A 26,927-nucleotide genomic window follows, 5' to 3' on the forward strand; every position below is an offset into this window, starting at 1 on the left:
AGAAATGCGAGAACAGCTTTCAAGAACTGAAGCAGAGGTTGGTGATGGCCCCTATGCTGGCATTGCCGAATGGAAAAGGAGATTTTGTGAAGTGTAGTGATGCTTCGCACAAGAGCTTAGGGTGCGTGCTTATGCAGCACGGTAAGGTAATCGCGTACATGTCAAGACAATTAAGGTAATATGAAATTCGATATCCCCGCTCATGAGCTTAGGCTCGTGGCAATAGTTTTACCCTAAGGATTGGAGGCACTACTTGTATGGAGAGAAGTGCAAGAATTACCTAAGCCATAAGTGCTCTAGTACATTCTTACGTAGAAAGAGCTCAACATACGCCAGAGGAGGCAGTTAGAGCTAATCAAGAATTATGATTGGGAGATTCTTTATCATTCGGGGAAAGCCAATATGGTGGCTGATGCCCTTAGTAAAAAGGAGAGACTAAGATGATAATGTCTTTTGGAGAGTTTATAAGAGATTTTGAGAAAATGGAAATAGTAGTGAAGGTAACCGGAGCCGGTACCGAAAAGCTGTTTGAGATAGCAATACAGCCCGAATTATTGGAAAAGAACATATTGTGCCAGTAAAAGTGATGAATGAAGGCAGAGAGCCAACAAATAGATATGAGATTAATACCGAGAGAGATGATAAGGGAATAATGAGGTATTCCCATAGAATTTGGGTTCCAAATGTTTAAGAGCTTAAAGATGAAATCTTAGATGAAAGCTAGTTTGAGGAATAAGAGTTAGAGCAAACCCTGAACGTGATAGTCAGGGAGGTTGCCACCAAGACAAAAAGGAACCCATAACATGATGAAGTGGAAAATGAGGATTTTAAATTAAAAGATGACCCCAATTATGGGGAGTAGGATGAAACATTTCATACTAAGGAAACAGAAAGTCGAGTAAGGAAAGGAGACCCGAGACGGTACTCCTATACGGCAATTCATGGACCTGTCTAGACAGAACTTAGACTATTATCCCCAACCACCACCTTGAGGAAACAATGCGATAGGAAATTCTTTCAGGACCTTTAAGTCTCTAAACTCTCAGAGTTCCAAGGAACAGGTTGACCTAGTCGAGGCAAGAGCCTGGCTAAAGGAAATATAGGAATCATTTGATATTCTAAATGATTGACGAACCACAAAAGACTGTTTTTGTCACTTACCCTCCTAAGAGAGAGACCACCTGCTGGTGAAAGACCAAGAAAGGCACGGAGCCAGAGGTTAGAATAAACTGATTTAAGTTCAGTCAATTGTTTTCGGGAAAGTAATTCCCAAGGTTATGGAGATAGTGTAAAAGCTTTAGAGCCAGAACAAAGGCAGACGAGTATGATGAATTATGAATCTAAGATGTAAAAGTTGTCAAGATTCGTTTTGTAGACACGAATCCAGAATGACGGGATGTTTGAAATCAATGCTTATGTTGTGTTGGTTCATGAAATAATGATAAGAGAAAGGAATATAACGGCAATAGAGTTTGAGAAATGACAAGGGAGTTGGGTATGAGGAAACCCTAAAGACTCATAGCAATAGAAATAGAAAAGTATGTAATCGTCAGGGTGATGATGATCCACCATGAGTTAAAATTGATGGTTGAAGGCATAAGAGATACATATATTGTACCCCCTTTAAGTTGGGAGGATTCGAGAAAACCTTGAGATAGTTCGAAGGATAAATATTGAGACACGGATAGACTGAGGAGACAAGAAAGTAAGAAATCAGGAAAAAAATTGGATGAAGGAAGTGACCTTCAATAATGTGAAATGTAAGACCGGTGGCTCGATACCCAGAAAGGGAGACGCCAGGTATGAAAGATATCCCAACATTGAGGTGACTGTTGAGATAAACAACAAAAGTAAATAAGGAATTATTAAGAAGAAGTTCACGTTGAACACGACCAATATCTTCCAGAACATCCTTGTTATCGTTACCAAATTAGGCAAGACAAGCGGATAACCGTTGTTATCTTTTGGAGGCCATATGAATTGACCTCAATTTGAATAAGGATGTTATTATGAAGTTAGGTATAGACTATCGAGGTGGGAATGATGAAGAAGATAATCTATCAAGGATATATGACTTGGTTTATCCATGGATGGATGCATGTACCTTTTCAAAGGTGGAATTAAGGATAGAACATCGGTAACTTAAAATGAATCCTAGGGGAATGCATAAAGGTTGGCATTTCACCCTTAATAGGGACAGTATGAGTTTTCACAATATGATTGGGAAAGGGTTAAGGTAACAACAACCTTTAAGGATCAGTGGAGAAATTTTTCAGAAGTATATAGACAATGGTTCTGGTATTAGTAAATGGTATTTTGATATGCCCTGTATATAGGGAATACAGGAGGAACGATTGAACGATAACCTTAGAGGTTTTACAAAGAGAAAGGTAATATTCAAAATTCTCAAGAATAGAAATGTGGATAAAGGAAATATGACGTAATTATAATGATGCCAAGTGGGGCACGTGTTAAACCACGAGAACGTATGAATTGAACCAGTAAAGGTCGAAATTGTTCAGGGCAATTAGGACTTAAGATAAAAGATGTTCTAAGTATAATTGAGAGTCAGTCGTGACAGTGATTAACCTCTAAAGACTGAGGCAATAACTTATGGAAAAATGGTGATAATTTTTTTATTTTTACTCATCAGACTTTAAAGAAAACATCTTCACATAAGCTGCGATTGAAATGAGATAGAAAATTATTTGGAGGTGGTTAAAATGACATTGACTGTAAGGAAATTTTACTATCAGGAAAGGCCAAAGAGGTGGCCGACACTTTAAAGGTAAAAAGATAATTATCGGCGCTCGTGCCAGGAGAATACAATGATAATGGTTAAAGCCGTGAAGATTGTATTATGATTTGAAGGATTGACATTCCTTCTGATGACTGTGCAATACCCAACCGTAATAGTAGTTGGTAAAGGTTTAATTTGTGTAATCGCCATGAACGGGCTATCTATCTTAGAAGGTCCTATCTTGAGATAAGCCAGGACCATGTTTCAAAAAGGACCAAACAAACCTTTGAGTTAAGTCTTCTATTGAAGGCATATGATTAAGAATGGTATTAACCTGCTATCGGTGCTTTGATTGAAACTCTTCTGCAATTTTATATGCTTCATGTCATGTATGTATGTCAGGATCAGGAGTGTTCTTCATGAATCAGAAATGGTGATTATGTTACCTCCTTAGAAGGATTTGATACGAGATGTATGGACTCCGTATGGTTAGCTATTAAGACTTCATGGAAAATGAATGAGTACAGTAGGTCAGTGGTGGACCATAGTAAGGTAGCAATGATTCTGCGAGTAATGAGCTGTTTACAACCGTGAGAGTTGTATTGAATGGGTGTTGAGATTGAGTACCACTAATCGGGTCGTGGTAGTGTATAAGTTATCATTGATAGACTAATTAAGTAGAGTATCTACCTAGTGAATTATTATTCTTTCTTATCAATAGAGGGTCGTATTATTATACGAGGAAGGTTGCGGTGCAAGCATAGAATTCAAGTAACGATGATGTCTAGAATGAGATCCCGGATTCGATTTTCGATGTCGAGGGAGTTTCAAAGGTAATTGTGTATAAGCTCGAGGAAGAGCATGGGTCCATAGAATGATGGACGGGATAGCGAAAATATTTAGGCACGTGAAATGCGATGCTATAATACTTGATGTTGATATAAATACGTATATGTTTTGTTCTCCTATGACAAACCTCTATAGTTCAGAGGTAGGTTCCAAGCCAGATATTTTGTGGCAGTATATTTTTTTCATATATACAATTCTCTTCAGTTCGTTCTTTTCTCTTCTTTTCATTTCATGTAAGCTGAGAAGAACAACCCTTCCAGAAGGGGAGGTATTGCCGAATGACTATCTATCTTTGTGATAGAAGCCTAGTAGGATACCACATGTTGTTTAATTGCTTGTCAAGTACTAAAGGCTGGCCACCTTCTGTACTAACTATGCGATATAACAAGTGTTCATGATCATAGTGATCTCTCAACAAATTCCTTTACTTCTATTTGATTGATCAAATTTTGGAAAATAGAAATAACTGAAAAAGGAGTAATAAAGTGGTGGTAGTATGCGGAATGGGAACACATTCGTGATACTAAGGTTGACGTGGTTATTAAAAGGTTATAGAACGCTAACGAGCAAAAGTATAACCCGTATAATATTAGGAACGGAAGGTAGTAGCGATTACGAACTGGAAAAGAATAAGTATTGAGAAGCAAAAGTTCTAATGATAAAAGCTATAATGAGAGTCTGTGCAATAGACTTGAAAGAATTTGGAATGATCACTTAATTCGGATTGAGTTATCTTACGACAATAGATCATATGTCATTATCGAGATGTCGCCTTATGAGATCCTTGAGGGAAGACAATGTCGATCTCCCTTATGTTAGGATGAAGTTGTAGAGCGCAAGATGCTCGGACCCGCAATAGTCCAAAGGACCAAGGATATGATAGATCTAATCAGAGGACGGCTGGTAGTAGCCCAAGATGGACATGATAAGTATGTTGATTTGACACGAAAGGATAAAGAGTATGAAATAGGGGACCTAGTAATGATATAGGTATCCCTTGGAAAAGATTGATGAGGTTCGGAAAGAAAGGAAAGCTAAGTCTATAATTTGTTGGACCCTTGGATATATTAAGACGTTTGGGAAGTTAGCACATGAGCTAGCCCTAACCCAGAACATGTAGCGAGTCATAACGCGTTTCACGTATCAATGTTAAGGAAGTGTAATTCAGATGCCAGATAAATAGAGGCATATGAGCGCATAGATATGCAACCCGACGTAACCTATATGGAGCAACCAGGAAGGGTTATAGAGTGAAAAGGAACAAGTGCTTAGGAGAAGGATTATCAAACTAGTCAGAGTTTGATGGTAGAACCACAATGTGGGAAAATTGACTTGAGAGTTAGAAAGTGCAATACTAAGAAAGTATCCCTATTTATTTCTATCTGATTCCGGGACGGAATCCTTTTAAGGAGGGGAGACTGTAATAACCCCAATTTTTGAGAAATTTTGAAACCCTTATGAATAGTGTTTTTGCTGAATGAGAAAACTTTTCATGCCACACTATGTAGGGGTTCTGATATGGATATTCTGAGATTTTATTAGTACTTTATATGAGATATAAGTGTATGTAAAGATCGTCAGAATCCAAATCCGAACACTTTGATTTTTCCCGGAAATCCACTAGATACGGAAAGAATTGAGAAAAAGGTAACAGGATAAAAAGGATTTAAATTAAAGGATTATAAGAGAGGATCATAAAAAGGAATATAATGTATTCAGAAAGGTTAAGGGAACCTAAGTAATAAGATCCCGGGTATGATCCTTCAAACGATAAACGAGAACGAAAGTTAAGCGAACCGTATAACAGATCAGCGGTCATTAGGCAAACGATTAGGAAGTTAATCAAAGGGATTAGTGGGAATGATGTCATCCAACCAATAGAAAGAGGACAAAGGAGGGGTGATGGCATCACAAAGTGATGCAAGCATGACATAAGAGGGAAGGATGTGGTGGAATATTAGCCACACAAAATCAAGGGTAAATGGGTAATTGACCTAAAACAAAACAAAAACAACCAACCAAAAATCAAATCAAAGCAAAACCACAAAAATCTCTCTTTCTTCTTCATCTTGCTCTCGGCCTTTTCAAGAAAAATAAGGAGGAGTTTTTAAAAACTCAAGCTACACACCTTCAAAAATTATAAGGTTTGTTTCTTTAGCTTCCATAATTCATAACTTAGTTATGCTATAAGTTTGGATCCAAGAATCCAAGGTTTACCTAGTTAATCAATTCCTAAAAGTTTAGGGTGAATAGTAACTTTCAAGAACAAATTTTTGATTCTTGATTTTATTTGTAAGGACAAGGTAGCTTAAGCATAGATCAAGGCTTCCATGGGCTTTCCAAGGATCTTTCATTGATTAAAAGCTTCAAGAAGGTATAAAACTTCAAACCCTAGCTTTAGTTTTGAGTATTTAGGAATGGTTATGAGTAGTATAGTATATGTGAAGCATGAAACTTGTTTGTTTAAGAGTTTGGGTTGGAATGGTGGTGATTGATTTGTTGAAATCTTAAGATTTGGTTAAAGAATGTAGTATAGTTTAAATTCAAGTTTTAGGAGTAAGTAAATGGATTATAATGAGTTGGTTTGGGGCTGTTGTAATGTATTTTGGATGGAGTTTGGATTGGGTTATGAATTGGGGTTGGATTGTGGTTGTTTTGAGTTGGTTTAAATTTGGGAAATCGCGTAAACATAGCCGTCGTAATGTCCGATTTACCGTAGACTGTTTTTGTTCTTAACATCAGAACCCTTGAACTCACTGCTAGGTTTTGACCATTGTCATGTTTAGATAGTTCATGTTACGAGCTTCGTTTTGATATGTAGTTCGTTCGATTCCGATTTACGGTTTAGGAGAAACGACCGTTTCAAGTAACGGCGTTTCGCGAACGAAACTTTTTCCCTCGCCTTACTTTGGAATGTAGGTTAAAGACCAAAACGGGTTAATTAATGTGTGAAACATTTATGGTAAGTGTGTTAGGCAGTTGGTAAGACATTCGCGAAAGAATCGTTTTAAAACTCGTAAAGGTTAAATTATTAAAAATGGTGGAGCCGAGGGTACCCGAGTGACTTAAGCAAATCGGTGAGCGCAAAACTAGCATTAGAGTCTAAGTTAGTTAAAGCATAGATTTACAAGTGACTTTGGTTTAATTCCAACTTACTTGTTGCTTATAGGTTACCAGACTCGTCCCGAGCCATTCGTAACCCCCAGTCGCTCAGGCAAGTATTCTATCCGTTATACTGTTGTTGTGATGAATACACGTGTATATGCATTATCTTGCGATAGATGCATGATTGTTATTAGCAAATTCTTGCGATATATTGTAGCATGTGATATGGTATATATGCATGCCTGTTTCATATTCTTGAAATATATATCTGTTGGTTCAGTTGATAATACCTATGCTAGAGGATAGCGGTAACTTGCATATACCCTTAGTATAGGGACCCAAAGGTGAAAATATTTTCTAAAACCGGGAGTCGAGGATCCCGAGTAGATTTCATATATATATGGATATGGATATATATATATATATTTATATATATATGGTTATAGTTTTCCAAAATATTAATCGAATAAGGTTTATTCGATAACTTTATCTTTATTTTATTATTGAATATTATTTCGAATATTATTCGAGGACTTATGACTCCTTTTATATTATTTATTGAATATTATTTGAATATTCATTTGAGGATGTATGACTGCTTTATTTTATTTAATGAATATTATTTATAATATTCATTCGAGGTATTATGACTCAGCTTATTTTATTTATTGAATATTATTTGAATATTCATTTGAGGATCTATGACTCCGATTATTTGCTGAAATATATTCTTTATTTTATTAAAGAATAAGGTGTTAATAATCAAACTTATTTTCGATTATTCAAATAAAGATAATACTTTCATATAAGTATATCTTTGGTTATTTAATACTTGTTTCAAGTATAAATTTTAATACTTCTACTTCAATTATTTTTATAAAGACTATTCTTTATGGGAATATTATTTAATTAATAATATTCAGATATTTTCTAATATTCTGGGGACTGATTTACTTCATTAAATCAGCCTTACTCCAAACACTCTTTAAAGTGTTTTCGAGTCTTCAAAATGATTTTTAAAAGTCAGAACGGATCCCAAAACTCATTTTTATATTTAAGATCTTCCTTTTTAAAGGGGGATTTAAATACTCGCTCAAAACCTGGGGAATCCGGCTCTGTGGTGTATTTTATATTCGCAACGAGGTTGCAGATTTGGTAAATGAATTGATTACTTGCCCAACGTTCGGGAAGTAAGCCCATCTCATTGAGTCGGCATAAGCGACAGGTCGGGGTACGGTCTATTATTGTGTAAGTGGCTGGGTGGCAGTCCATCAACGCGTGAGGGGCCGGGGTACGGTCGAGCGCGAGGTCCTAATGCGGCCAGGGTGATGACCGGTGAGGAATTCATCCATCTACAGTAGAAAAGGTTACTTATTGGTATCTTTGCCTGATCAGCGAGATATCGGGTTTATGCCAAAATTCTTTTCCTTTCCAAAATTAATTGGATGTTTTAAACTCTGTTCATACTTTGCATAACAGAGGTTCCATGAAATGTTTAAGAGATATATATATGTGGATATATATATATCGGGACTAAATAAAGTATCTCGTAACTTTATTTCATTCAATAATATTTCAAAGATTGAATCTATTCAAGTCTTATCTTGTGGTCTCATCAGTGGGATGAACTTTTGAAATTGATTATAACTTGAACGGTGGTAGTTCAAGTAGTATTTGGGAATGATATAAGTGTAGTGAAGTATTTGGTAACTTCGTCTTTTAAACTTATATCTAATTAATAATTGTCTTATGAATGACAAAGATTTTCAGAAAAACGTTGAGACAAGGTTAGATATATGAGATCACCTTGCAACGATATTTTTATACAGTTATACAATGGGACTTTGTGTATATTATACATGGAAGAGGACTTCCATTACTTTGAAAAGTATATATGTATATATACTGAATATTTTGCGACTTCATCGCATTAAGATATCAAACTTGGTTCATTTCTTTTGACCAAGATTTTCATGAGTATTATGAGTAGACTCATATACTATTAATCATTATACATATTATTTTGGTGGGCTTGCTGCTCACCCTTGCTTTCTTCTTTCATCACACAACATCAGATAGATAAGATGAACAGGACCAAACTCCCAATTCGCGATCGGATAGGAAGCGTTTCGCAGCTTCCTATAGGCATTGAAGTCACTGTAGCTGAGGTAGGGAACTACCAATAGACTAGGCTTCAACTTTTGATGTACAAGATTTATGTATATTTATGAATTGTAATAATGGCAATGAAATGTAAATTTATTCAGAACCTTTTTAAGGTGTATTGACATATAATTGTGGAATAAAACGACTTGTGATTATTTTTGGATGTTCATCTCTGAGACTATAACGTGTGGTGTGTGTGTTTATTGTGGGGTCACAGTACAGGGTAGTTGAGAAATTATTAAGATTGGGTGTTAATAAGGGAAATGGAACTCGTGACAACCCGGATCCCCGACCCCGGATCTGGGGGTGTTACAAGGACTACCTGTAGAGTCACGACAGGAGCAACTCCCTTCATGTTGGCATATGGGGCAGAAGCAGTAGTTCCAGTAGAGATATCACATTCCTCTCCAAGGATTCAGGCTTTCAATGCAGAAGAAAATGAGGAAGGGCAAAGGTTAGCCCTGGATCTGATCGATGAAGTGCGAGATAGGGCACATGCAAAGATAGTAGAATATCAGAAAAAGGCTTCATTCTACTATAACCTAAGGGTCAAAGAAAGGTTTTTTAAACAAGGCGATCTAGTCTTGAGGAAGATAGAAGCATCTGGTGTAGGACAAAAAGGGAAGCTTGCCCCGAATTGGGAAGGACCGTACAGAGTCAAGAGTGTTCAAGGTAGAGGAACCTACAAGCTAGAGACTATGGATGGTTTTGAAGTCCCGAGAACTTGGCATGCACAAAACCTGAAGGTTTACCATGTATAGGGCAGCCGGATACGATTCTCACTCGTCAGGATGGCGAGTAGGTTGAAAAGCACCTTGAAGCTTTGCTTGCTTAAGATTTATATGTTTTAGTTTTATTACGAAGTTTATTAAGACTTGTGTAAGGGACGAATCCCAGACAATTTTATGAAATTCATGAATTCTTCAAAGTATGTTTGTGGCCTAACGAATAAAAGCCAAATGCATGGATGCAAGCATAAAAGGTGATAAAATAAGATCAGATAAATATTACAAGAAATTTGATAAAAAAAAAGTCTCAAAAATAAGACAAGCCACGCAGGGCTAAAAAAGCTCTAAGAAGCTGAGGTGCCCTATCCATATCATCGTCCTCTCCACTCTCGCTGGATGTCTCTGTCGTCTCGGAGGAGGAGGAAGAGCTGTCGTCCTCAGCAGATCTGGAAGAAGACTCGGGAGGAGGAAGGAGTGGATCCTGAGGAACATGATCCGAGACAACTACTCGGGTACGAAACCTCTGTAGCAAAGCCTCGTCATCAGGGCAGATGTAGTCCGCCGGGTTAATATCGGGACAAGCCTCGTTCACGGTCCCAAGGGCCGTGTCCCAACCAGTCCTAAAAAACCTGGGAAAGACTGAATCATCCCTAATTCTCATGGATTGGGCAAACTCCTCCGAGTCCAGATAGTTGTCTATGGCTTTATCCTTCTCCGCCCGAAGTACCACCAGCTCGGCGTTAGACTCTCCGAGTTCTTCCTCCTTGCGCTTGAGCTTCTTCTCCAGGGTAGCATACTTCTTCTGTTGCCTCCTGAGGGCATTATCGGCCTTATCAGAAGCCCACTTCCATGATTCGGCTTGCCTCACAGCGCCTTGAAAGTAGGCGTTAGACTGAAACAAAGCAATTAACAAAGTATAAGGCAAGAAAATGCTACAAGAACGAAAAATAAGTTCAAAAAAGAGAAGGCATACCGAAGTCAGAGACTGAGCTCCCATGAGCTTAATCCTCTCAAGATCAGGGGTGGCCACCACATCAGTAAAGTCCTTGGGAGTGACGCTATGGTAGGACCAATCCCAAGCATGTTTTGTGGAACCAACTACGGTGTCCCCTCGGCGGAATCCCCAGAGAGGCTGAAAGGCGCCTGTGGCAGCAGCAGTAGGGGCAGCAGCAGTGATAGGAGCACCATGGCCTCCAGCTCCTTCAGTTGAAGCCTCCCCTATAGGCTCTTTGTGCTTCTTCAAAAAGATAGGCTCCGTGGCCTTTCCCCGGGTGTCTAGGCCTGCGAGCCGAGCTTTCTTCATCCTAGCTGTCTCCTCAACCAAAGGAACATTGTCCTCGTTAATCTCCTTAGCAGCTGAAACAAAGCAAAGGACAAAATAAGTGATGTTAATAATGCATGAAATGAAGTAAAATTGAGAAGGGAAGAAAAATAACCTGTTGAGAAACAGAGGATAGTCCCACATGAATCAGGGAAAACTCCTCTAAGAGAGTCCAGCTGGTGGTGGTGCCATCATCCTGAGTAAGCCCATTATAAATAATAGTTTCTTCAGGAGTTAAGTGAATGGATTTGAGGCTACCATCACTGACCTTCCCGAAGGAAGATCGAAAAAGTGTGCCCCAGTCACCATTCTCCCAACGTAACCCAACGAAACTATTCCTCCAATTTTGATTATTATCAGGAATAGAGGCGCTGTTAAAGATATGTTTACTTTTGGGCCTTTGCTTGACATAGACCCAGCCACAGATATTGGAAGAACTATTATAACACTGAAAGACCTTCCTAAAAACAGCTACAGAAAGAGGAAAGCCCTCCCTAAGACAACAAACCATAAAACATAAAATGTTCCTCCAGGCGTTTGGAGGAAGCTGACACGGGTTGATTTGTAAATCAGCCAAAAGATGAGGAATAAAAGGATGAAAAGGAAACCTAAGCCCAGCATTAAGGGCATCTGTGTAAATGAAGAGAGTGTCGGGTCTCCAGTGGCAAGTACGGTCACCACCAGAGACTGGAACTAATCTAAAGGGAGGAAGGACGTTATAACGAGTATTTAGTTTATTGAAATCAATGTTGTGCCAAGTGTTACAATGATTAAAAGAATCGAGATGTGCAGTAGAGGGATATTCATCCCCCCTAGTGTTAATCATATCGATTAAAGACATGTACGAAGAACGGATCTCGATATCCTTACCTCGTTTTGAAGCCGAGGCAATCTTCGCCGCTCTCTCGGAATTCTTGTCAGCCATTAGTAAAGCCTAGAAAACCTGAAAGTCTTGAAGGGAGGAGTGGCCAAAAAACTAAAGGAAGAGAAGAGGGAGAAATTTGTAGGATGAGTGGAGAAGTGAAATGAGAGGTGTGAGGAATCACACTCTCATCCCACCTTTTTATAGCCAAGAAGAAGGGGATTTGGGCCTCAAAAAAGCCCATATGGGCCCAAAAATGGAAGGATCTGGAATGTTCCAGATTATTTTAGAAAAATCTTAGAAAAATATGGAAAAATCTGGAATGATATAGAAATTCCAGAATATTCTGGAAGTCAGGCTTAAGAGTTAAAGCCCAACCCAAGTTTGAATGGGCTTTGGATATTAAAGCATGATAAAGGCCCAGTCCAAGAAAGCCCAGAAAGAGGGCCCAATTAGTTGACAGACAAAATCCCAGATTTAAGAAATGGCCCTGGATGAAGACCCATTAAGAGGGTGGCCCAAGAAATCCAGGCCCAAATCAAGGACCCAAGAGAGTCCACCCCAGATGTATGGCCCAACTTCAAGGCAAAAGAATATAAAAAAAAACAAAAAAAGGGGGAGCCTGACCCAATTCGATCAGAACCTGCACCAAGATCCTAGTCGATTGCATTGAGGTCGATTTTCCTTCGACCAAGGCTGAAAAAAGGGGCTATTTCCGTCAAGAGAAGGATCCTGACCAGAAATTCCTGGTCGAAAAGGGGAAATAACTGTTTCATTCAACCAGAATGCCAGAACGTTTTCTGACCCTGTCGACCAGGAAGCAAAGTAAAATCCTGATCGAATGGACCCTGCCTGAATTTACGTCGACCTGGGCAACAAAAGATGGCTAATTCGGTCAAAAAGCATGAAATCCTGACCGAAATGAAATCCTGGTCGAAAAATTCTGCTTGAAATAAAAAAAAAAGGAGAAAAATCCTGGCCGAAATTCGACCAGGATTCCTGATCGAAACCATCCTACCCGAAATCCTGTCGACCAGGGCAATATGAAGGTTAATTCGACCAGGATCTTGGTCGAATGGATTCCTGGTCGAAATCTGTATAAAAAAAAAAGAAAAAAAAAAGAAGAGAGAAAAGGAAGAAAAAAGAAGAAAAAGGGAGGGAAAAATTCCTGGAAAATTACAGAATAATAAGGAAATTCCTTAAATAATTTCTGAAAAATACTAATATTTTCAGGAATAAGGAATAAATCCAGAAAATAAAGGATAAATCCCAGAAAATTAGGGAAAAATCCAAAAATTAAGGATAAATCCCAAAAAATTAAGGGAAAAATCCAGAAAATAAAGGATAAATCCCAGAAAATTAGGGAAAAATCCAGAAATTAAGGATAAATCCCAGAAAATTAAGGGAAAAATCCAGAAAATAAAGGATAAATCCCAGAAAATTAGGGAAAAATCCAGAAATTAAGGATAAATCCCAGGAAACTAGGGAAAAATCCAGAAATTAAGGATAAATCCCAGAAAATTAGGGAAAAATCCAGAAATTAAGGATAAATCCCAGAAAATTAGGGAAAAATCCAGAAAATTAGGGAAAATCCCAGAAAATTAGGGAAAAATTCCTGGAAATTAAGATAATTCCTGAATAAAAGGAAGATTCATTGTAAATGTGTAGGTCGCTTCACACTTTACGCAAAAACGAAACCCTGTAAGGGAACGAATAGATTTAACTTCTGCGAAACCTAATCAATGTTTCCCAAAAGTTGGGGGGCAAATGATAGGGATAAATAAATTATGATAGTATAATTAAATACTGCAAGGTATGAGCTGCTAGGCCCAATAAAAAGATATATGATACTCAGACCGGAAAGGTTAAGCCTGATGGACCAGATCAGGCCTGATGGATTAAGGAAGGCCCAAAAGCCCTGATTATTAATTAATTTCGTAATTAATTAATAAGGGAAAAATCAGCTATAGAGAAGAGTCCCGATAAGGATATAAATCCTTATAGATTAGCCTCAAGGGGACCTAAAAGGATAAGGAATCAGTTTCCTACTATCTAGGACTCCAAAGTCCATTCTAATTATGAGACTTGCCCATCAAGTCTCCTATACTAAGTCCAATTCAAGGACTCCCAACATCTATATAAGGGGTCTCACCCCACAGATCAGAACTACGTTTTTGACTTGATCCTTGGCAATCAGCAAGGTACGTAGGCATCTTGTTAAGGCAGATTGAGTCACGAAACACAAGAACAGTCAAAATCGAGCCTTGAAGCTCACGCTCCTTAGTACTAAATACAGCAATTATATATACTAGTTTTAATCCATAACATTATGGTTACCATTCCTCCGTTTTTCTGTTTTATATGTTTTTTCTATATGTGCCATACATGGTTTTACGGAATAATTATTATATCACGTTTCCGCTCATCCGTAAATTCCTTCATTGGCATCAGAGCTGGGTTATGCATATAGAGATTCATATAAAAAATTTCAGATTTTTTAATGCATGTATGGATTTGTTATGATTTTTGCAATTTTATTTGGATTTAATTATGAATTAATTCGAAATAATTTTTGCATGAGATTTTGACTTCTGATATTGGTTCTACAAGTGTTGTAGATCATCTAGGTATTTTTTTCATAATTTTGTGATGTGTAGATTATTTGTTATAAATTTTTTAAAATTGTTTTAATTAAAATTCATGAAATAATTATGCATGTGAATATTTATTATTAAAATTTGCACAAGGACCCATGGCTGATTTGATAATTTTCTGCTACTGCCTGATTTAAGAAATCATATTATTTTGATTTTTATTAATTTATTAATTAATTGTTAATTAATTTATTAATAGTAAAATTAAAATAATAAAAAATATTAATAAAGAGTAATTAAGAAGGGAGTAAAGGTAAAAGGGGTTACTATTTTTTTTTTGTAACAGCGAGTCAGCTAACGGCAGGAAAGACAAACGGCTGAAGAAAACAAAAAAAAACATTCTGCAGAGTCGGCTGTGCCAGGCGCGTGTAGCGCACGCGTGGGGAAAAGGAGGGTCGCGCATTTACTGAATGCGTTACACACTTAAAGGCTCAAAAGTGTTGTAACGCATTACCGGAATGCGTTACAGCCCTTGTAACGCGTTCCTGTAATGCGTTACAGACCATCTGTCTTTTTTAAATTTGATTTTCTCGGAGTTTCGTAACTCCGTTTTTTGGCGTGCAATATATCGTTGGATTCGTTTTTCTGAGACGGATCTAATGGAGTGGTCAAATATTTTTTATATAAAAGTTTTGAACTGTTTATATTCCCGAAAGTGTTTTAAAGCTTGTTTTAATTATTTTAATTGCTTTTAAATGCTATAATAAATCCATACATCATTATATCAATGTGTGACATGATATTGCTTGCATGCTTACTTGTTTATTTATTTTTATATATGAGATATATGCCTATGTTTACCATGCAATGATAGATTTAGGTGAACTTAAATCAATATAAGGCGTGCTCTAGAAAACCTAAAATAGGAATCGTTTCTTGCCTTGACAATAATATTATGAATACAATCATGAGATTCTTGTGTTTATGAAACACGTAATTAAATATAAATTTTCAATTTTGAGAGAAAGGATGATTTTGTCAAAAACAGATTTTGATCTGTAAGAAAGGGGTATTAAGTGACGCCTCTTGACAATGCTCCCCCCGATCTGGGAATCATCTGATTATCGATTATTGATTTGAAATATTTAATTTAAAAGGAAGAATCTCTTTATAATATGATTATGATTGTAACATAATATAATCCCTCTAAAATTAAATAATATCAAGTAGTAATTGGCCAATGACACAACGAGCTTGTGTCGGTCATAGCCTTCCAACTTGGTAGAAAGTAGTTCTTATTTTTAAATCATTGTCGTTTCGTGCTACAGCCGAGGGCTTTGATTTTGAAATAAGAAATACTTGTCTATTACATAAAGATGTGTACATTGAATTAGAATCTAAAGGTCGTTACATGCTGTAGCCGTGGGCCGTTGGAAATTGATTCAATTGTACGAAATGTTGGGTTAGACTTGACTTAGAATATTGAGTCTGTCGTGCTACAGCCGTGACTCAATTATTCAAGAGGCTAAAGTTTTATTAGGGAATAACATAAGATGTAATTGACAAGAGTTGTCTGTCTATTGAACATCACATGATGTTTCGTGCTACAGCCGAGGTTGTGTGATGGAATGTAGGATCCCTATTCCCACTAGCATTATGAATGCTTAATTTTTCACTTAGGGGGTTGTATAAATTAGATTAACTAGTGGGAGCCACTTATGAATAAAGACCCAATTCATATAGTGTTTTGTAATGAAATTGAATATTTGCTAAGTGTTGTTATGTGTTCATCATTTACAGATTTACTATATACGTTATGTCTTCTGCACTATCACTCCGGAGCATACTAGATGCTCACAAGTTGACTGGTCCTAATTTTGCTGACTGGCTTCGAAACTTGAGAATTGTTCTCAGGGTTGAGAAGCTGGAATATGTGCTTGACTCACCTAAAGCCTACTGAACCTGCTAACGATACACATAATGATGAACATGTTGTGTATCATAAGTGGATAGATGATGCAAATGTTGCTCAATGTATAATGCTAGCTTCCATGAACATTGAGCTACAGAAGCAGCATGAGCATATGGATGCTCACACTATCCTTGTGCATCTACAAAAGTTGTATGATGTGGCAGGGAGGACAGCTCGATATGAGATATCAAATGAGCTGTTCGGTTATAGGATGTCTGAGGGATCGTCTGTGAATGACCATGTACTTAAGATGATTAATTTGATTGAACGTCTTGGACAACTTGGTTTTGCCATGGATGGGGAGCTGAGCCAAGACTTGGTCTTGCAATCACTTCCGGGTTCGTTTTCGCAGTTTATTGTGAACTTTCACATGAATAAGCTAGATGTCAGCCTGGCTGAACTCCACAACATATTGAAGACTGCGGAATCGAATTTTTCCCCTAAGAAGAGTTCTGTTCTTCTAATTGGTGAAGGTTGCAATCCTAAGAAAAGGAAGAAGAACCCTTCCAAGAAGAAGAAAGTAGGTGAGAAAAAGCCTGTTCCACCAAAAGCTGAAGACCCCAAGAGCAAAGCTGTTTGCTTTCACTGCAACAAGGTGAGGCACTGGAAGAGGAACTGCAAGGTTTACCTTGCAGAATTGAAGAAGAAGAAGAAGGGTAGTGAGACTACCACTTCTACTTCAGGTATGTTCATGATTGAAGTGAATATGTCATTAAATCAAATTTCTACTTGGTTATTAGATACCGCCTGTGGTTCTCATATTTGCAATTCGTTGCAGGGACTAAGGAGAAGTAAGACTCTTGAGGAAGAGGAGGTGATTCTACGGATGAGAAATAGAGCAAGAGTTACTGCTGAAGCTGTAGGATCATTTCATTTACATATGCCTACAGGCAATACTATTGTTTTAAATAATTGTTATTTCGTTCCCTCGATTGTGAGGAATATTATTTCTATTCCCATGTTAGACTTGGCTGGATTTTCGTTTGTTATTCAGAATAATAAATGTTCAATTCTTAGATATAACGTTCTTTATGGAAGTGGTATTTTAAATAATGGTCTGTATGTATGTGACGTAGAGCATGATTTACTACAAATTGAACATACTAATAAAAGAAAAAGGGATGATGAAAATCTCACCTTTTTGATTCACTGCAGACTTGGTCATATTAGTGAAAATAGACTGCGGACATTGCATAAGGAAGGGTTACTTGACCCCTTTGATTTTGAATCATATCCTACATGCGAGTCTTGTCTATTGGGTAAAATGACTAAATCTCCATTTAGTGGACATGGAGAGAGGGCTGCAGATTTGCTAGGATTGGTATACACAAATGTATGTGGACCAATGTCTATGCAAACCATGGGTGGATTTTCATACTTCATTACTTTCATAGATGATCGATCTAGATTCAGATATATGTATTTGATGAAACACAAGTCTGAAGCCTTTGAAAAGTTCAAAGAATATAAGCATGAAGGGGAGAAATAAACCAAACATAGTATTATAACTCTTCGATCAGGTCGAGGTGGTGAATACTTAAATGGAGAGTTTCTAGATTATCTCAAAGAAAATGGTATAGTCTCCCAGTGGACTCCTCCATATACTCCACAGTTGAATAGGGTATCTGAAAGGAGAAATCGAACTTTGTTAGACATGGTTCGGTCCATGATGAGCTATGTGAATCTTCCAGTATTCCTGTGGGGTTATGCATTGGAAACCTCAGCATATTTACTGAATAAGGTGTCTTCCAAATCTGTTCCTCAAACTCCATATGAGATATGGAAAGAAAGGAAACTGAGTCTTAAACATGTTAAGATTTGGGGATGTCCAACTTATGTCAAGAAAGTTGACCCAGATAAGCTGGAATCTCGATCCGTAAAATGTAGTTTTGTGGGATATCCTAAAGAGACTTTAGGGTATTACTTTTACACCGATCATAGGGTGTTTGTCTCCAGACATGCTACCTTCTTGGAAAAGCAGTTTATCCTTGAAGGAAATAGTGGGAGCAAAATTGAACTTGATGAAGTTCAAGAAGCACAAACTACTACAAATCAAGTGGAAACACCTGTTCAGACTGAACAACCTTCTGTGGAACAGCCCATTCGTAGGTCGGGGAGAGTGTCTCGCCAACCTGAGAGGTATTATGGCATTGTCATCGAGAATAACAATGAATTGTCAATCATTGATGATGACGACCCTATGACCTATAATGAGGCTATGAGTAGTGTTGACTCAGAGAAATGGCAAAATGCCATAAAATCCGAAATGGAATCTATGTATACCAACCAAGTATGGACTTTGGTTGAAGCACCTGAGGGTGTGAAGCCTATTGAGTGCAAAAGGTTATACAAAAGAAAGATTGGAGCAGATGGCCAGGTGGAGACCTATAAGGCCAGGCTCGTGGCAAAAGGATTCAGACAAAGGCAAGGGATTGACTTTGATGAAACTTTTTCTCCTGTAGCCCTGTTAAAATCAATTCGGATTTTACTTGCGATTGCTGCTTACTACGACTATGAGATCTGGCAAATGGACGTGAAAACGGCCTTCCTCAATGGGAAACTTGAAGAGGAAGTATATATGACACAACCAGAGGGTTTTCTTTCCAAGGGAAATGAACATCTAGTGTGTAAGCTGCTACGAACCATAAATGGTTTGAAGCAAGCTTCTCGTAGATGGAACATCCGTTTTGATGAGACAATCAAAGAGTTTAGTTTTATCAAAAACATAGATGAACCATGTGTCTACAAGAATGTTAGTGGGAGCGCGGTCACATTTCTTGTATTGTATGTGGATGACATACTTCTTATAGGAAATGATATACCGATGCTGCAATCAGTCAAAGTGTGGCTATCGAAGAACTTCACTATGAAGGACTTGGGAGAAACATCCTACATTCTCGGTATGAAGATCTATAGAGATAGATCTAGAAGAATGATAGGTCTTACCCAGGATACATACATCCAGAAAGTGCTTAAAAGGTTTAGCATGGAAAACTCCAAAAGAGGTCTCATACCGATGAGCCATGGAGTGTCCCTTTCCGAAAAGATGTCTCCTAAGACACCTGAGGAAAGAGAGTGTATGAGTAAGATTCCTTATGCTTCAGCAATAAGATCTATCATGTACGTGCTGTTATGTACTAGGCCTGATGTTGCTTATTCAATCAGTGTGACGAGCAGATATCAGTCCAATCCAGGTGAAGACCACTGGAAAGCAGTGAAGAACATCCTTAAGTACTTGCGAAGGACTAAGGATATTTTTCTTGTTTTTGGTGGTGGATCTGAGTTGAAAATAGAGGGTTATACTTACTCTAGTTTTCAATCAGAAAGTGATGATAGCAAATCCATGTCAGGGTACGTGTTTACTCTGAATGGTGGTGCGATTAGTTGGAAGAGTTCCAAATAGTCTACAACGGCTGACTCCACAGCGGAAGCAAAATATATAGCTGCAAGTGAGGCTGTAAAAGAAGCCGTTTGGATGAGGAAATTTGTTTCTAAATTGGGAGTTGTTCCTAGCATTGAGGAGCCTATTGTGTTATATTGTGATAACAACGCAGCAATAGCACAAGCCAAGGAACCTAGGTCTCATAAAAATTCCAAACATGTTTTGCGATGCTTTCATTTGATTAGGGAAATCATTGAAAGAGGAGATGTCAAGATTGAGAGAGTTGACACACATAACAACGTAGCAGACCCACTCACAAAGTCATTATCTCATATTCACTTTGATCATCATAAAGAGAAGATGGGTATTAGATACCAGGGTGATTGACTTTAGTTCAAGTGGGAGATTGAAAGTGTTTATCCTAAATCCAATCATGTATGATGAGTTAGGAAGAACTTTCTAGTATTCCTATTTGATTTCATTGATATTAATAAAAGACTTGTTATGTTTTTATTATGGGCTTTATCTATTTAAAGTGTTTTAAATAAGATGTTCCATAGTTTAGAGTAAAGCTTCTAGAATTATAATGAGATTATAATAGTGAGATCTAGAAGATGATAACTCTAGACTTAAACAGTTCCTGATCATAGGATAACTAATCGGATGTTAGTGGATCCGTAAAGATTGGTACATACTATGCTTGCTCCCTTGAGGAGGATGTCTGTTCTCATAGGCATTTGTGTGGTGACACTATAGCTAGTATGTAGGTGCTTATTGGGGAATAAGTTCATTGAACATGACTCGATAAGTTGAACAACTAATGGAGATTACTCACGTGTCAATAGTTATTCACTGAGTGATAGTTGTACAAGTGTCCTTAGACTTGAGATTGTTAAAGTTATCTTATATATAATGAACTGTGCTTTGGTTTAGTCCTTAGTCTCAAGGACATCCATTAGGTCTATACTGGGCATATGAATTTGTGTATAGAGATAGTTAACGTTAATAGAGGATCTACCCCTTCCAGTATAGGAAGAGAATATCCTATTTTATTCTTAGTATGCGAGTTCTGGAATCTCTGGCCAGAGTGTATGAAATTAGAAAGGAGTTTATAATTTGCATTAATATGAACTTTGCATTATGAATAAGAAATCATATCATTAAATTTGATAGGTCTGACACGAGATCCATGCCTTGTATTTAATCGGGATATTGTAAGGGTAGAAGGAATTCATTGTACGGTAACTAGTCACTGACAGGTTCTTGGTATTCTAAGCAGTGAATTCATATTATCCGGATAGTCGCGATATGTTGAGAAGCATCACTCACGATGTAGAATAAATATAATTAATCAGTTAATTATATTTAGTGAATTTTATTATTCATGTAAATAATTAATAAAAGTTAATTATTATTTATTTCTACTATCGGCATAATATTGAACCTACAGGGTCACACCATAAAAGAATATTTTCTTTGATGAAATAATGAGAGAGAGAATTATTTTCTAAATAGTTTTGAAAAAGAAATAATGATTAAAATAGTTTAATTTATTATTAGAGTATTTTATAAAGATAAAATGTGGGGGTTAATATATATATATAAAGATATATTTTATAACCCTAGGAGAGCCCTATAAATAGAATGAGATGGCTCATTCTATTCACACAATTTTGGTTTTGTGAAAACCCTAGCCTCCATCTACTTCCTCCCTCTCTCTCTCCCAAAAACTCCATTTTTATAAAAGCTCGGTTTTATAAAAAGGTTCATCGAAGAGGATCGATCTTGGTGGATACCGGTAGAGTGCTTCACACACTGAGGAGCAACTGCTAGCACTCCATTTTTATAAACCTTCGATTCACAAGGTATGGTTACGATTCCTCCATTTTTCTGTATTATATGTTTTTTCTATATGTGCGATACATGGTTTTTACGGAATAATTGTTATATCACGTTTCCGCTCATCCGTAAATTCCTTCACATGGGAGTTTTTGCAGATGTGCAATCCATTAGTTCATACTTCTTTAAAAGATCATGAATATATTTAGTTTGACTAATGAATATTCCATCACTAACTTGCTTAACTAGTAAACCAAGAAAGTAAGTCAGTTCTCCCATCATGCTCATTTCATACTTACTTTGCATTAGTTTGGCAAACTTTTTGCAAAGTTTTTCATCTGTAGAGCCAAAAATAATGTCATCTACATAAATTTGAACAAGTATGCTAGAGCCATTAACATTTCTAAAGAATAAAGTTTTGTCTACAGTACCTCTAGTGAAGTGATTCTCTAAAAGAAACTTTGACAAAGTGTCATACCAGGCTCTGACCATTCATGCCTTGGCTTGGGAACTGATGGCTCATTTCCAGTTGCAGCTCTCATTGGTACGTGAGGACCTCTCTCTATGCAATCCACATAGGCCTCATCTTGAGAAAGTAAATGAAGATGCATCTTTACCTTCGAGTGATAGTAATTATCTTTGTCCTGAAAAGGAATCTTGACTCCAACATCCTTCTTGTTCATCTTGTTGTTTGTTGTGATCTTTAAACTCTTTGTGCTTCAAGAGCTTGCTCTGATACCAATTATTAGTCCCTAACAATACAACAAGAATTATAGAAGGGGGGTTGAATGTAATTCTGGCTACTTTTTCAGATTAATGAAAAATGGTTCTTTCTTAATAATATATAAGTGTTTGATTTGCAAAGTGCGGAATGAAGAGTTAGATAAATTAAAACACATGTAATTAAAAACACAAGTCTTTAAAAACTTTATGGTGGATTTGAATGTATCTACCAGATATATATATATATATATATATATCAAGAGAACCCTGTGAAGCTTGAATAGCTCACAGCTGCTTACAAATATGAACAACTAAACTTACAGAGAAATGCTACAGGATATAGCTTACAATTGTTTCTCTGAGAATGTATTTGCTTAGTCTTCTTGTTGTTCTACTTGCTACTCTTGGTTTATATATTACCAAGATTACATAGTAATAAGACAAGATAATAAAACAAAACCTATCAAGTCTAATACCATGCTGCTTCACTACTCTATTCCAGCATCTTTGAATATCTTCATAATACCATGAAAATGGTAATGCTTCTTTGTTCTAATAAACCCAGCTGAATAGGCTACCACATTCCTTTTGCAAACACTCGACGCATGTGACTGTGTTGTCACTATCAACAGATGTTTGAATTGATCATCCATCGGGTACATGTCTATCATCCGTCGGGTTGCCTTGTTGATCATCCGTCGGGAACTTTGTTGATCATCCATCGGTGGCTTTGTTAATCATCCGTCGGGTAGCTATTTGACAGTTGACTTCATTTCACTTATGCAGAATTATAAAAAATCTTATATTTACAATTAATCAACCTATTTTGCATATCTAATTAAAGTCAACATGACTTATATGCTACTACAGAATCTATACAAAGGTGTTTAGAGAAATGTGCTACATGACTTATTGTTACATAAGCTACTCACTCGATGGATGTCAAATCATCATCCATCGGGACTATATTGAGTCATCCGTCGGGACTATATCTGATTATCCGTCGAGTGCTACATTTTTCACTAAGTTGAATCTACTAAGGTGTTTTGTTAATGTAATCATCAAGTTCACAACATATTCCCAACAAGTTTTACATGGATTCATACTTTTATTCATAATATAAAAATAACACAAATATGCTTATTTGACCGTGTAATGAGTGAGGTCTAAAAAAGACTTATACAATAATACCCATATAGTGAGCGTTAGGTTAGTGGATCCCAGACTATAAAAATCCTTAGGTCACTATGCACAAAGTCCCCTAAGAACTTAATAACTCGAGTATTAAAGAGCCCACTCGTGGCCAATTATGCATAAACACATATTTTTTTTCTTTTTCTTTTTTTTTTCTTTTTCACAAATTTCTGAACGAGTGTGTTTCTAGCCATTTGACACTTAACCACAACAACTAGCACTGAAATCCAATTTTTTCCAATTTTTAAATATCCATATTATTTTTTCATTAAGAGAATATCCTAAATTCTAAATATAAACAAGGGATTAAACTTCGACAAACAAACAAACCATGACCATGATCTAGCCCTCAAGCAACCTATAAGACTTAGTTAAATATAAATGCTCCTAGCATGCAAGTCAACTCGATACGACTTAACATCACTAAGCATGACATCACTGCACTAGCATCAATATCACAAATTAATCGGAAAAATTATCTAAGGGATCATGTTATTATGTAAATGCATGAACTATATGAACAAACTATCATACAAAAATAAAAAAAACTATAAAAAACAAAAAAAAACTACATGGAAAATATGCATCTATATGAACTAAACTATCATGAATATGCAAACTATATGCGACTCACACATAACATATATTCCTTAACTACTACCCGCAAACTTAAAATATTTACTATTCTCAGTGAAGGTAATAGCAAGGATTCATGCGTACCTACTTAGAATCAGGGTCATCACCCTCAAGGGGTGGTGTGTCAGGAGTGTTTGGAGGTGGATACACATCATCCTCACCGAATACTGGCCACTGGATGTTAACTCCTGTGGCTCTGAATGCAGTCCCCAAAGCCTGGGTAAGGTCCTGTGCAAAGTGACTATGGATGTCATGCATCGCATCCATCCTCCTCATCAAGCACCTATGAAAGGCATATGTTAAGCCTATTTGTTTATTCGAGGATTTAACTCAACTCAAATAAGAATGTAATAAGTAAATAGTGGATCTATCATCGGAGAGATCTCACAAAGTAACATTTGTCAAAGGGTTAAGAAACATTGTTCATCTACAGACTTGAAGATTCACTGAAAGAAGCTCAAGTAATTGATCAAGCCTCAGTGATATAAATCAAGATTGTAGATTTAACCAAGTGACAGAGATCTCGTCAGGGTATCAATTAATTACAGGAATTTAATCTGAAGAAAATCAAGACTTGGAGAAACATCACAGAAGTTAGTCATTCATGAACCAGACAGTACATCGAGTGTCAACATTCAAGTGGTGAAATGGATTCAGTGATTTTCAGAAGATTGTCAGAAGAGTGGTTGCTGTTCAAGAGTAGTATTAATTCTCTATTAATTAATTAAGTCATTTAAATTAATTAAGAAAATAAATTAAATCTACAAAGATTAATTTATTGATTAATTGAATTAATTGGTTAATTAATTCTGAATTAATATTATGCATTTTTCAGAAATGATTTTGAATTTATATTCAAAAAGAAAATCAGCAAAACAGATTTGAATTGGTATGACAATTGGATTGTCATACCGAAAGTCCTACCAAGTCTTTCTGGATAGTTCTACCAAGTCATTCTATTGTCCTACCGATAGTCTTTCCAAGTCAAGTAATTGTCCTACCGAAAGTGCTACCAGTTCAAAGGATTGTCTTGCTAGTTCATTTTGGATTGTCTTGCTAGTTCATTTTGGATTGTCTTGCCGAATGTCATGCTGATTCAATTCGAGTGATCTGTTTACTTAAACAAACAGAAGCAGATCATTTTGTCAACAAAATTGAATACACAGCCAACCACTGAAGAACACAAAACAAACAGAAGCAGAGAAATTATTGTAAAATTCTCAGAGCATTTATTTCTAGCAGTTATTGTTAAATCCAATCCACTAGAAATTCTTTTGTTGTTCTTGTGTAACTATCCAGCGGATCAAAATCCCTAGAACTTAATCTCAAATCGCTTTTAGCATTTGATTCTAATTATTGTAAAAATAGAAAAAGTTCATGTCGAATTTATTCTAAATTTGTGATAATTAATTTGAGATTAATTCCTTGTAACAGATACCGTTGTTGTAACACATTTCAAGTTTAATAAAAGTTTTATTTAACTTGAATTTTGTTTCAATTTTTATTCCGCATTTTATTCGATTAAACGGTATAGTTTGTATTCAACCCCCCTTCTACAAACATATTGGGACCTAACAATTGGTATCAGAGCCTTCTGATTAACGTACAAATCAAGATCCTATACTTTTATGTTTCTTTCACTCCTTGAATTTTTTATTCACTCAAAAAATTCATAATGACTACACAAAAAGTTGGAACCGTTAAAATTCCACTATTCGATAAAGAAAATTATATCATGTGGAAGAAGAAGATGCTATTGTTTTTACAAGTTGCTAATCCCAAATATCTGGAAGTGTTAAAGAAGGGTCCAAAAATTCCTATGGTTATTGAACCAGACGTAATAGAAAATTATGTGGTGATCACCAAAGCTAGAACTTATGTAAAGAATCCTGAGGATTTTTCTCCTGCTGAAAAAGAAGAAGCCTCCCTAGATGCTAGCCTTCAATTAATTTTAGTAGATTCCCTTGATCCCTTGATGAATAGACATGTGATGAATTGTAAAGATTCCAAACATATCTGGGAAACTATTGAGATTATTAATGAAGGCACGGAGGAAGTTAGGGAGAACAAGTTAGAAATCCTAACCTCTGAGTATGAATACTTTAAATCCAATCCAGGAGAAGGAATCACTGAAGTGTTTGAGAGGTACAATGCATTGATCAACAACCTGAACATTAATGGTAAATACTATTCCATCAGGGAGGTCAACACAAAGTTCCTTTTAACGCTGCCAACTCATCTCGAACATAGAATCACTGCCATAAGAGAAGCAAGAGATCTGAGTGAGATTTCTTTGGAAAGGCTCTACGGTGTGTTAAAGACTTATGAGTTGGAGCAGATTCAGCAGAAGGAAGTTTGTGGGAAAGGAAGAGTGGTCAGTACGTCTACTGCTCTAGTAGCTGATGAACAACAACAACCACAATATCAACAACAATCTCAATAGTCAGAAAGAATGGTACAGTCTTCCAAGGTTGAAAAAAATGTGATAGTAGCAGAATTTGATCCTCCTACTACAAATGAATCAGGAGATGATTTTTATTTCTTGGAAGAACTGGAGCAATTGGAGGATGAGTCAATGGCCCTGATTGTCAAGAGATTTTCAAATGTTAGATTCAAAAGGAATCCCAAGTTCAAGTACAAGTCCAACTACAACAGATTCCAGAAAGGTGGATCTTCATCCTCTAACACCAGCAGTGGTGGGTACAAAACAGGGATGGTTGATCGAAGCACCATTCGATGCTTCAACTGTAATGAGTTGGGACACTTTGCCACAGAATGCAGGAAGCCAAAACAATTTAGGAAGAACTCTTATGATT

This window comes from Apium graveolens, chromosome 2 (genome assembly GCF_009905375.1).
Source record: "Apium graveolens cultivar Ventura chromosome 2, ASM990537v1, whole genome shotgun sequence".
NCBI lineage: Eukaryota > Viridiplantae > Streptophyta > Magnoliopsida > Apiales > Apiaceae > Apium > Apium graveolens.